Source organism: Mustela lutreola, chromosome 5, assembly GCF_030435805.1.
Source record: "Mustela lutreola isolate mMusLut2 chromosome 5, mMusLut2.pri, whole genome shotgun sequence".
NCBI classification, from domain to species: Eukaryota; Metazoa; Chordata; class Mammalia; order Carnivora; family Mustelidae; genus Mustela; species Mustela lutreola.
In genome coordinates, this window is record NC_081294.1 from 142,242,241 (window position 1) to 142,252,975 (window position 10,735).

Here is a 10,735-nt window from a genome sequence, read left to right on the forward strand (position 1 = left end):
TTTACTGAACGTGATGAAATTAAAAGAAAAACTCTGTGTTTTATTTTGTTGAATGTATGTGAATCTGTGTGTGTTTGTGCACATGTGTGTTTGAATTATAAATGCACAGAAAGTTGGAATTAATTCTTCAAATCTAAACTCAACATCTGTTTTCATGAAGAGAGCTCTTGACAGACAGAAGCATGGAAAATACAGTTGTTTTGCTCTTTGTTTTCTTGGCATTATCACTGACCATGGGCTATTCACTAACATATTCAAGAAAGCCTGTGAATCAGGTAGCAGGCTAAAGCAATTTTTTGTGGGTTTTTTTTTTTTTTTTGGTTCTGTGCCAATTGCAGTTTTCCTTTAGATCATTAACTTATGGAGTGAAGAACCTCTGCCATATTTGTCTTTGAAACTCCACACTAGACACCCATCTGTTCTTATGTCTACAATATAAGAGGGGCTCAGTGACTAGTTATTTGAATTTGTGAAAAAATTGGATTTGAAAATAAATAAATAGGAACTATTGTCCAGAAGGAATTAAGAGAATGGTTTCCTTCAGGCATAATAATGCCTCTCATTTCAAATATCCAGTTGTGTTTTAAAATTAGACTTTAATCACCTTCTCTTTTATAAACTTTTCATTTCTTATAATTGCTCAAATAAATAATTATGGCAGAAACTTACTGAGAGCTTATCAAGTGTCAGGTATTGTTCTCAGCTCTCCTCATATTATACATTGAGCCATAAAAAGCTAATAAAACCATTATTATTATTATTATCTTTGTTGTGCTAATGAGGAAATGGGAGACTAGATAACTTCCCAAGGTCACAATCCACAAGGTCAGGACAATACAGAGTCAGAGGAAGATTCTAGACTGATGTCTTAATAGGGCCTCTTGGGGGGGTGGTATGCAAGTGCAAATGCTAAAGATGAGCCACAATTTGCCTAGAAGAGGTTGACAAGGAACTGAAAGGCATACTGACTGTTTTGAAACTTAATCTTCTGTTGCAGCAAGCAGAAATTGGGCTTTAAAAACAGTCTTGTTGGGTTGGCTCAGTGGGTTAAGCTTCTGCCTTCGGCTCAGGTCCTGATCTCAGGGTCCTGGGGTTGAGCCCTGTATCCGGCTCTCTGCTTGGTGGGGAGCCTGGTTCCCCCTCTCTCTCTGCCTTGCCTCTCTGCCTACTTGTGATCTTTCTCTCTGTCAAATAAGTAAATAAAATCTTTTTAAAAAATAAAAAAGAAATAAAAGCAGTCTTTTTTTTTTTTAAGATTTTATTTATTTATTTGACAGAGAGAGATCACAAGTAGGCAGAGAGGCAGGCAGAGAGAGAGAGGAGGAAGCAGGCTCCCTGCTGAGCAGAGAGCCCGATGCGGGACTCGATCCCAGGATCCTGAGATCATGACCTGAGCCGAAGGCAGTGGCTTAACCCACAGAGCCACCCAGGCGCCCAGTCTTGTTTTTTTTTTTTTTTTTTTTTTTTTTATCATTGGCAAGTATTTAGTTTCCAGGTATTCTGACTGGAACCCATTAAATGTGAATACTGGTGGGGAGGAAAAACACACATTGTGCCTGGCCCAAGATTGAACTGTATAGAGACCATGCCACATAACAGGTGTTCAATACTTCTTTGATGGACAAAAAGTGGTATTAGAATTCTATGACTTATATGCTATCTCATTTTAGAATTATCTATAATTCTAGCTTGCAAACTTTCTCATACCCATCATCCCTTGGTAGGAATATATATCCAGATTTTATTTTATAATATGGTATTGATTTGGCAGTAAATTTTATGTGTCTTTTGTATGGTATTATGGTCAATTAATAAGTTAGCAAATATTTTTGTGGTGATTTAATTTAGTGACCTTCTAGAATAGCTCTACACGTGTATAAATAATCAGGCTAAAAAATAAATGGACCAGGATTCAGAAATCCTAGAGCCTGGTGTGAATTTTATAATATTACATGTGAAAATTAACTTTTTTTAAGGTATGTGCAATGGTGAGTGCTGTGAAGTGTGTAAACCTGGCGATTCACAGACCGGTACCCCTGGGGATAAAAATATATGTTTATAAAAAATTAAAAAATTATCTGTTAAAAAAAGATTTTGTTTATTTGACACAGAGAGAGCAATTACAAGCAGGGGTAGTGGTAGACAGAGGCAGAGGGAGAAGCAGTCTCCTCACTGAGCAAGGTTCCTGATGTAGGACTCGATTCCAGGACCCTGGCATCCTGACCTGAGCCAAATTCAGATGCTTAGCTGACTGAGCCACCCGGGCATCCTGAAAATTAACTTCTTTAAAATGGAAGTTTTAACTGAGTCTCTGGAGTTTTAGTTTTCATTAATCAGATGGAATTCAGAAATTTTTCAGAATAGAATTGCCTTTTAAGTTTGTTTTTAAATTTTTAAATAAAAATATAAAATTGATACAAACGTATTTTAGATCATCCACAGAGCCACTTAAACTTCTTACTGAGAGAGGACTTAACAGTTGCCATTTGCCTATCTGAGTTTCTCAGCCTCCACACTACTGACATTGTGGAGACTGCCAACTAGATGCTAGTCTTCCCTCTTTACACTTGACAATCAAAACTGTCTCCAGATGTTGCCAGATATCCCCTGGGGGGCAAGATTGCCCCGGTGGCGATCCACCATGCATTGGTGTCTAAGAACACGTTTAAGCAAACTGGTACTTAAAATGTGAGTGATATGAAAAGAATAGAGGTAGAACTTAATACATAAATGAGGCATCACAGACCAGGTAAGGCCAAATGGCATCTCGTGAGAACTTAAGGCTTCACAATAGTTTTAACAGAAGAGGTCTTAGAACTCTTGAATTATAAGATATCAGAGGATAGTGTAGATCTTCAGAATGAAGGTGACCATACCTGTATGGAGGCAGTTAAATACCATATTTACATTTAGTTCCTACATACGAGCATCAGCTATCACACTAAATTAATGTTGTTAATTAGAATTTTATTACTTTTTAAATTTTGTTTGTAAACATTAGTAAATTTGTTTTGGTTGTAGAATCAAAGCTCTAAGCATAAGCTCTGAGCATAAGGAGTTTATACTTAGTTTTGTGTTTATACATATTTAACAAACAATAATAAAAATAATTTGTCAACACCAGAAATTCTTAAAGAAGAGTCTTTTTTTTTTTTTTTTTTTTTTTACATTGAAAGGGATAGGTACATTTCTAAGTTTGAGGAATGGGATTTGGGGTGTCAGAGGCTGAGTGAGGGGAGGGGCAGTGGGCCAATGGGAGGAATACGTTGTTGAGAAAGATGGGGAAAACTCTAGACTTAGATGCTGGACTTGTGCTGCATCGTTTTAATGTGTGCCAAGTACATAGACATAAAAATCAATGTTCTCTTTTTACAACTAGCTCACAAAATCAGAGACTGCCGAGTTATTTTATAGTCTTCCTTTTGACAAAATTTAAAAAGTTTATAAACACTCTTGTGCCTTTTGTAAACTGCCATGTGGAAAGAATTCTTATCCAAGTGAGTTAATTTCGGTTTCAATCAAAACTGACAAAACCCCTAAGAATCAGGGTTGGAATCAGTAATGTTTTCAGGTGATTTTGACAACTAATTATGTCACACTGAACAAACAATATATAATTCTGGTGATTATACAGCAGTGGAATGGCCTCACGGGCTGCCAGAACATGCTCTCTTTACCTGATATGCTCCCATTCACGTCTTCTGTTGTTACCTTACTGCTCTGTATGACCCCTCTGCTCAAAGAATCCTTGAGACTCCACTGCTCTATAAACCAAAGAAGCTGGAAAACACTCCCCCTTCTAACCATGACCCTTTGCCTCTTTCTCCTTTTATTCTGGTCCCTTGAAGGGTGTTTTGGAGTCATGGTCAGTAAAGTAAAAGCATGAAATTGATCTTAACTGGTTTCACTGGTTGAAGTGGCAGTACCTGACCCTTCCTGCTATATTCATTTCTCTCCATTCCCAGAGTGGAAAGATTCCTGGAATAACTGATTCCTTCAGGATGGCTGGAGATTATATTCTGCCCTGGATCCAGAGCAAGGAAATGGGGAAAAGTCTTAAGGCATTTCTTAGCTTTCTGGAAGGAAGGTAATTCCTTTTAACCTACACACCATGGAAATAGATGATTGGCCCTTCTCCCATTATCCAGCAATGGCCTGGACATTGCCAGGCAAGAGACTCACAGTGTTAATATGAGCTCTGATCAATCAACACTGGCTTGAAAATTAAAAAGAAAGACCCCTGGAAGAGAGAGGAAGGGCTTTCTGAGGAAAGAGTTTGAAGAGTATTTGCAGTGGGAACCTTGTTCTTTGCCATTTAGGGAGAAGTGGGTCTTCAAATGTATCATATGCTTCCGTGGAATTTGGAGGCATTTGAAGATTTGTGGTTCTCTTGCATTTCTAAAAAGACACTGTAAAAATCCAAGCAGTAAATTAGATAAAAAATTCACTACATTATTAGGATGACCCTCTGCTAATTAGGATAATTCCTTTCTTCAAAAGTTAGATAATTCAGATTACATTTTAGAGAAACATTTTGGAAATTAACATTCCTTTGCACCTTTCACAGTCTTAATTTTAAAAAGACAGTTTATACAGGAAGTTTTATCTGCCACTGTGTAATTTCTAATTTGCAGCATTTATGCTTTGAGGTCCTGATATTTGGAAAGAGAAATCCTTCAAATTGTTGTGATTTTGGAACCAAACTTCTGTTGTAACTGAGCAATGTCATTTGATAGAAAAATGTAATTGACTGTTTCATAATGTCATACTCGGTGAAGTAAGTAAAAGTGTAGGCCTGTTTCTGGCAGCCACAGCTCTCTTGTAAGCTGCCAACACATTTGATGGGTGTAGCTTGTACTGAGCTTGTTCAAGATATAGGAAGGATCCCCAAAGAAACAGGAATAGAGACTTTAACCTTCTAAAAGTTCGTAAGCTCACTGAGAGCAGTTGTTTGGATATCTTCTGGATTATTTTTGTAAAAGGAAACAAAGTTTGATTTCTTTTAAAAGGCCACTCTTGGGATGCCGGTGTGGCTCAGTTGGTTAAGTGGCTGGCTTCAGCTCAGGTCATGATCCCAGCGTCCTGAGTTCCACATCGGGCTCCTTGCTCCGCAGGGAGCCTGTTTCTCCCTCTGCCTCTGCCTGCCACTTTGTCTGCCTGTGCTCCTGTGCTCTCTCTCTTTAACAAATAAATAAATACAATCTTAAAATAAAATAAAAGGCCACTCTTGGGATGTCTGGGTGGCTCAGAGTGTTAAGCCTCTGACTTCAGCTCAGGTTATGGTCCCAGGGTCCTGGGATTAAGACCTGCATCGGGCTCTCTGCTCATCAGGGAGCCGGCTCCCCCCTCCCCGCTTTCTGCCTGCCTCTCGGCCTACTTGTGATCTCTGTCTGTCAAATAAGTAAATAAAATCTTAAAAAAAATAAAATAAAAGGCCACTCTTCTGGGAGTTGCACAAATATGCTTTATACCTTGACATATTTTTCAGGACTCTAAGTTTCTAAAACCAAGTTTATCTGAAAGTTTATGAAACAAATGCTCTCATAATTATTTTATTTATTGTTTCTTGAACTTGCATATATATTATCAAGGAGTAGGCTGTCATGGTTATTTTAAAATGGCATTTTTAAATCCACTTACATTATGAATAAAACTGGTTCTATGTGGATTAGAAAAAAGTTAAATGATGTACAAATCACTCCTTTGAAACTCATTATTTTGTATTTTGAAAAGAAGGAATCCAAATGGAATACTTTCAGATATGTACCCTTATTATTCTTCATTATTGAGAAAGAAGTCGTTCCTAATAAGATGATGCTGGAAACTCTGGGCACTGGAAGCTGGTACTTCAGGAATCAGAGGGAAAAAAAATACTTTTCAAACCTTAAATCTGGAGTAAAGAGCCATCCTATCGAAGCAGAGGACAGTCATCAGTCACGGAGAATCTAGACTTCTCCTCCCCTGTCCTTGGTTCTGGAGCCCTTAAACACATTTTCTTTTTTCATTGCTACTGATATTCAGAGGCAGAGGCTTTTTTTTTTTTTTTTTAAGATTTTATTTATTTATTTGACAGACAGAGATCCCAAGTAGGCAGAGAGGCAGGCAGAGAGTGGAGGAAGCAGGCTTCCCGCTGAGCAGAGAGCCCGATGCGGGCCTCGATCCCAGGACCCTGGGACCATGACCTGAGCCGAAGGCAGAGGCTTTAACCCACTGAGCCACCCAGGTGCCCCTGCTACTTATATTCTTATGCATATTTTCCAAATACAAACTAAAGTGCCTTGTTTTACTCCATCTATATACCAGAGAGGAATACCTAAGAAATGTGGTAGTATATTCCATAGCTGAGTTTTGAGACATACACTTCCTTTTCCCTCTATTCCTCTGTACTGTATTTTTGTTTGTTTGTTTATTTCCCCTTTCTCCTTATCCTGGAAGGAGTTCTTTTCCATCAGTACCAGAATTAGTTTTGTGTGTAAAGGAGGGCAGACAGTGCCTCTGATCCTAATGGAGTTTAATTTCTAGCTGAAACATTTCTTATGAATGCTTAAAACATTAAAGAGAGATCTAAATAATTTCAGCCAGAGAGGGAGTTACATCTTTCCTGAACTTGGCATTCATTCATTCATTCAACAACTGTTTTCTGTATGCCTGTGATGTGCAGGGCACATTGCACAAATCCATATATTAACTGGAAACTGTCCATGCCTTCCTGTAGGAGGAATAAATAATTCAGATTAGAATTATGTAAAAATATCATAAGCCTATTTGTAGTGCCAAGAATTCTCCCTGGAAGATACATGGTACTTGAGCTGGATCTAATATACAAAAAAAGCCAACAACAAAACATCTTACCCTGTAAGAATAAAAGAAAAGACATCCCAAGAAGAAAGAAGAGTGAGTTCAAATGCAGAGAGATAATATTTTGGGAAATACCAAGAAGCGTGGTAGAAGATATATTTAAACTTTTTTTTTTTTTTTTAGCTCAAAGCACAGCTTATCACTGACTTTCTCCACTCTTAGCAAATCATCTTCCTTTCTTAGGAAACCATCCCAGCTTTTCCTAGTCACTCCAGACTGCAGACCTGGTACAGCTTTGCCCAGACTTTGGGCCATTCCTGACTAGAGTAAAAAGCTTTATTGACAATTTGGGTGCCAGGAATGGGTAACCCTGTGATCAGTCCTGTTAATGTAGATCTAGGGCAGCTATGCCAAGATAAGCCCTGATGAACAGGAGGGTCCTGAGCTACAGAACACCTCTACCTTCTTCTTTGGTCCCTTGTGCTGAACTTCATTTAGTCCATGTGGTCACTAATATTCTGTGGTCCTCTGGCCACTAGTCCAGTTTGTAGCATCTTTGTTTTTGGCTGGCCTGCTATTTTATTTTATTTTATTTTATTTTTTTTTTAAATTTTTTATTTTTTATAACCTCAGCCACAGCAACATCTTCCTAGGAACAACGCCAAAGGCAAGGGAAGCACTGGCCTGCTATTTTAAAGATGTTGATTTTTCTGTAAGGACAACACAACCGCTCACATAAAGGTGTGGTTCCTGCTAACTGTTCTGCGCATGTGCGTTTTTCCCTGGAGTAAACTTTTTTGATGTTGAGCCTTGACAGAACTGAGATTCATGCAGTTTCATTTTGATACTGACATAGGCTATCAGCATCTCTACCCTCTACTTGGAGACCAGTTCTGGATTCAGACAGCCTCTCAGTGAAACAATTAGGCTCTTTGGATAAAAATGACAGGATCTTATTTGAGCTAGTGTAAGAATGAGACGAAGACATATTTATCAGAAGAATACAGCTGTGTCTCACACATAGACAAAAAGCTATAGTACCAGGTCTGAGAAAAAGCAGTTTTGAGGCTAGATGCTGTAGGACTGATGGCTTATTTGTTCAAGATATCACCATAATTGGATGAATCAGCTGCACATCCCTTTTACCCTTGCAGTCCTGAGCCCTATTCCTTAGAGAGTGAAATTCTTGAGAGTTAATTTGTGTGTTTATTGGTCTAAATTGATCTGTGTCTTCCCCTTTGGCCAGATTAAGGCAGGTCCCCCCACCCTGCTTTTTAAAAAAGATTATTTATTTTAGAGAGACAGAGTACATGAGCCAGGGGAGGGGAAGGAGAAAGGGAGGGAGAAAGAGAATCTCAAGCAAACTCTAAGCTGAGTGTGAGCCTGAACTGGGGTTCAATCTCATGACCCTGAGATTGTGAGAGGAAATCAGGAGTCCAGCACTCAACCGACTGAGCTACCCAGGCACCCTGAGGCAGGTCTCCCTAACTGACATCCAACAAGGTCACACACAGTGGGAAGAAAATAACCCTCCAAACTAAATAGTAGTGCTGCATACCAAAGAAGTTGGAATGGATACTGGCCAACCAAAACCAGAACTATCAACTATACTTGGCTTCTTTGTTTGAATCTGGTCCAAGTTACCATTTCCTCCTCATTGGCCAATGCTATTTGAGTGCATTATACATTGAGGTCAACCTCTCTGATTTATGTCAATACTGGAATCTCTAACATTACTTTTTATTTTATGAGGTCTATTCTTGGAGGACTCTCTTGTTCACACTTTGTTTTGTTGCCTAACATAATCAGAATCCAAAATTCTGTAGCCAAGGCACCACACTTTATTTTTTAGACTTGACAGGAAAAATAAAATATATTTATCTATAGATACAAAACTGCAGTCACATTTTAAAGTCTTAATATCTTAAACACAATAATAAGATTTCCTGAGTCTCTAAATTTAGATTGGGTTAAAATTAATTATAAATAATTTTGGTAATGCTTACTAAAGCCTGATAACTGAAGAGAGTAATTTTAATATAAGTTATATCTGTGACTATTATAGCTCAGTTTTTTTTTGTAATCATGAATTATTAATACAATTTGATATTTCTAATTGACTTCAAAATTCAGTACATTTTGGGACACCTGGGTGGCTCAGTCAGCTAAGGATCCAACTCTGATTTCAGCTCAGGTTATGGTCTAAGGGTTGTGAGATCGAGTCCCACTATAGGTCCTACACTTCCCAGAGAGTCTGCTTGAGATTCTATATCGTGCGTTCCACCTCTCCCCCTGCTCTCTTTCACTCACTATTTCTCCAAAAAAAATTTTTTTTAACTCTGTACATATTTTCTTTTTTTTTATATTTATTTATTTATTTATTTATTTATTTTTATAAACATATATTTTTACCCCCAGGGGTACAGGTCTGTGAATCACCAGGTTTACACACTTCACAGCACTCACCAAAGCACATACCCTCCCCAATGTCCATAACCCCACCCGCCTTCTCCCAACCCCCCTCCCCACAGCAACGTTCAGATTGTTTTGTGAGATTAAGAGTCATTTATGGTTTGTCTCCCTCCCGATCCCATCTTGTTTCATTTATACTCCTCCTACCCCATTTAGCCCCCATGTTGCATCACCACTTCCTCATATCAGGGAGATCATATGATAGTTGTCTGTCTCCGCATGACTTATTTCGCTAAGCATGATATGCTCTAGTTCCATCCACGTTGTCACAAATGGCAAGATTTCATTTCTTTTGATGGCTGCATAGTATTCCACTGTGTATATATACCAAATCTTCTTGATTCATTCATCTGTTGATGGACATCTAGGTTCTTTCTATAGTTTGGCTATTGTGGACATTGCTGCTATAAACATTCAGTTGCATGTGTCCCTTCAGATCACTGGTTTGTACTGTTAGGATAAATACCCAGTAGTGCAATCGCTGGGTCATAGGTAGTTCTATTTTCAACATTTTGAGGAACCTCCATGCTGTTTTCCAGAGTGGTTGCACCAGCTTGCATTCCCACCAACAGTGTAGGAGGGTTCCCCTTTCTCCGCATCCTCACCAGCATCTGTCATTTCCTGACTTGTTAATTTTAGCCATTCTGACTGGTGTGAGGTGATATCTCATTGTGGTTTTGATTTGTATTTCCCTGATGCCAAGTGATACAGAGCATTTTTTCATGTGTCTGTTGGCCATCTGGATGTCTTCTTTGCAGAAATGTCTGTACATGTCCTCTGCCCATTTCTCCATTGGATTATTTGTTCTTTGGGTGTTGAGTTTCCTAAGTTCTTTATAGATTTTAGACACTAGTCCTTTATCTGATGTGTCATTTACAAACATCTTCTCCCATTCTGTCAGTTGCGTTTTGGTTTTGTTAATGGTCTCCTTTGTGGTGCAAAAGATTTTGATCTTGATAAAATCCCAATAGTTTATTTTTACCCTTGCTTCCCTTGACTTGGCGATGTTCCTAGGAAGATGTTGCTGCGGCTGAAGTCGAAGAGGTTGCTGCCTGTGTTCTCCTCAAGGATTTTGATGGATTCCTTTCTCACATGAGGTCCTTCATACATTTTGAGTCTATTTTCGGGTGTGGTATAAGGAAATGGTCCACTTTCATTTTTCTGCATGTGGCTGTCCAATTTTCCCAACACCATTTATTGAAGAGGCTGTCTTTTTTCCACTGGACAGTCTTTCCTGCTTTGTCAAAGATTAGTTGACCATAGAGTTGAGGGTCTATTTCTGGGCTTTCTATTCTGTTCCATTGATCTATGTGTCTGTTTTTGTGCCAGTACCATGCTGTCTTGATGATGACAGCTTTGTAATAGAGCTTGGAGTCCGGAATTGTGATGCCACCAACTTTGGCTTTCTTTTTCAATATCCCTTTGGCTATTCGAGGTCTTTTCTGGTTCTATATAAATTTTAGGA